Source organism: Schistocerca nitens, chromosome 4 (assembly GCF_023898315.1).
Source record: "Schistocerca nitens isolate TAMUIC-IGC-003100 chromosome 4, iqSchNite1.1, whole genome shotgun sequence".
Classification (NCBI taxonomy): Eukaryota; Metazoa; Arthropoda; class Insecta; order Orthoptera; family Acrididae; genus Schistocerca; species Schistocerca nitens.
The window spans coordinates 986,162,372-986,164,653 of NC_064617.1; the positions used below are offsets into that span (position 1 = coordinate 986,162,372).

General features: G+C 46.0%; 1 pseudogene; it reads left to right on the forward strand.

The window, feature by feature from the left end:
- The first annotated feature begins 1,371 nt into the window (after positions 1-1,371).
- On the forward strand, positions 1,372-1,489 carry LOC126254827 (5S ribosomal RNA; annotated as a pseudogene).
- The last annotated feature ends 793 nt before the right edge of the window (positions 1,490-2,282 follow it).

The following is a 2,282-nucleotide window of genomic DNA, read 5'->3' on the forward strand; positions in this document are numbered from 1 at the left end:
GCCAGCAAGATCTCCGGATCTGTCCCCCATTGAGCATGTTTGGGACTGGATGAAGCGTCGTCTCACGCGGTCTTCACGTCCAGCACGAACGCTGGTCCAACTGAGGCGTCAGGTGGAAATGGCATGGCAAGCCGTTCCACAGGACTACATCCAGCATCTCTACGATCGTCTCCATGGGAGAATAGCAGCCTGCATTGCTGCGAAAGGTGGATATACACTGTACTAGTGCCGACATTGTGCATGCTCTGTTGCCTGTGTCTATGTGCCTGTGGTTCTGTCAGTGTGATCATGTGATGTATCTGACCCCAGGAATGTGTCAATAAAGTTTCCCCTTCCTGGGACAATGAATTCACGGTGTTCTTATTTCAATTTCCAGGAGTGTATATAAATATGGCCATTTCTGCCAAAACAGTCTCGCTTATTTCCTATGTTGTACAATTGCTACAATATTATAAAGGCCTATGTCGTTTTATCTAGCAGACATTAACAAAATAGACGTAATCAAATACACACCACTCTTGGGTACTATTCTTATTAACAACTTTTTCAGAGGAATAGATTCTTTCGCAGAAAGGAAAGCACGATGTGTAAAGCTGTAGCAAGATTAAAGAGAAAAAAATTGTGGGACTTATAAGAATTGAAGAAATTTGTACTGTCTTGCTAGTCTCTTCACTGGTTTTGTGTTTCGTATATTTAATTTTATGTCACACAAAAGAGAAAGCTATTAGCCAATAAGCAACAAAGTGCAAATTCTCTGAAGAGTTCTTATTCTCCAGGTCACAAATAATCCCACCCAGTGTTAATTGTGAGCTTTTTTTTTCTTTTTAAATAGGGGGTAGGATGTCAGATCGTCACAGGACATTTTCATTTCCATTGTCCTGAATGTAGGTTTGATGGCTTATTAGTAAATATACACATTTGAATTCCACAGAGGGAAATAGAGTAAAATATTGTGTGAAGGTGCGTGGCAGTGCACTTTGGCACACTTAAGACCAAATAACACCGAGCGAGGTGGCGCAGTTGTTAGCACACTGGATTCACGTTCGAAAGAACGACATTTCAAACCTGTGTCTGGCCTTCCTGATTTAGATTTTCCGTTATTTCCCTAAATCGCTTCGGGTAAATGACAGGATGGTTCCTTTGATAGGACACGGCCGACTTCCTTCCGCATCCTTTCCTAATCCAATGGGAGCAATGACCTCGTTGTTTGGCCCCCTCTCCCAAATCAACCAACCAAATAACATGTCTTACATTTTCTGGAACAAATATGTTGTATATATCAAACTTCCGAAAGACGTGCCGTACAAAATGAACATATTTCTGAAACATTGATTTTTTTTAAAAATTTTTGACGTACTTTCTCAAATGCTCGTCAACGGCCTTGCCGCAGTGGATACACCGATTCCCGTCAGATCGCCGAAGTTAAGCGCTGTCGGGCTTGGCCGGTACTTGGATGGGTGACCATCCGGGCCGCCATGCGCTGTTGCCATTTTTCGGGGTGCACTCAGCTTCGTGATGCCAATTGAAGAGCTACTCGACCGATGGTAGCGGCTCCGGTCAAAGAAAACCATCGTAACGACAGGGAGAGCGGTGTGCTGACCACACGCCCCTCCTATCCGCATCCTCAGCTGAGGATGACAGGGCAGTCGGACGGTCCCGATGGGTCACTTGTGGCCTGAAGACGGAGTGCATCTCAAACGCTCCAATGTGGGGGGTGCAAGGTGCCACCATCAAGTTTTTGCCCCAGTTCGGAAATATCGTAGGTCTGGGGCTGCCGCTCAGTGTCTTTCCAACTGGGGTGATGACGTCGTCTCGTCCGATTGTTGCTGGTGAGTAAAACATGGCGTCATGGTGCAGCCACCGCTGCCGACCTCTGAGGACAACCGCTGAAGTGCTCGCTGCTCTTGGCCTTACCTAGATGTAGGCTACACTGGCACATCACAGTGATGGAATGGTGGCCTACGTGGCAGGGGTAGTGGCGTGAGGCACAACATCCACACTCTGCAAACAACTGTGAAGCGCATGGCAAAAGGTGCGTCCCAAAAGGTGCGCCCGTTATCGGGGCTTTTTCCCTTTTCCGTCCGTATATTGAGAGCAGGCAGAAAAATTGTTTAAATGTGTCTGTGCACCCGCAATGTTTCCATGTACTGACGACTTTATTGATGACCAGAAGTTTCATCCGTTTGCAGTAGGAATGGAAAATATGAAACGTCTGTAGCTAAATGTCAGGAAGAATTTGCAGAAGTGTCCCGTGGCTCAAATATAGAACTTGAATTTTCAAG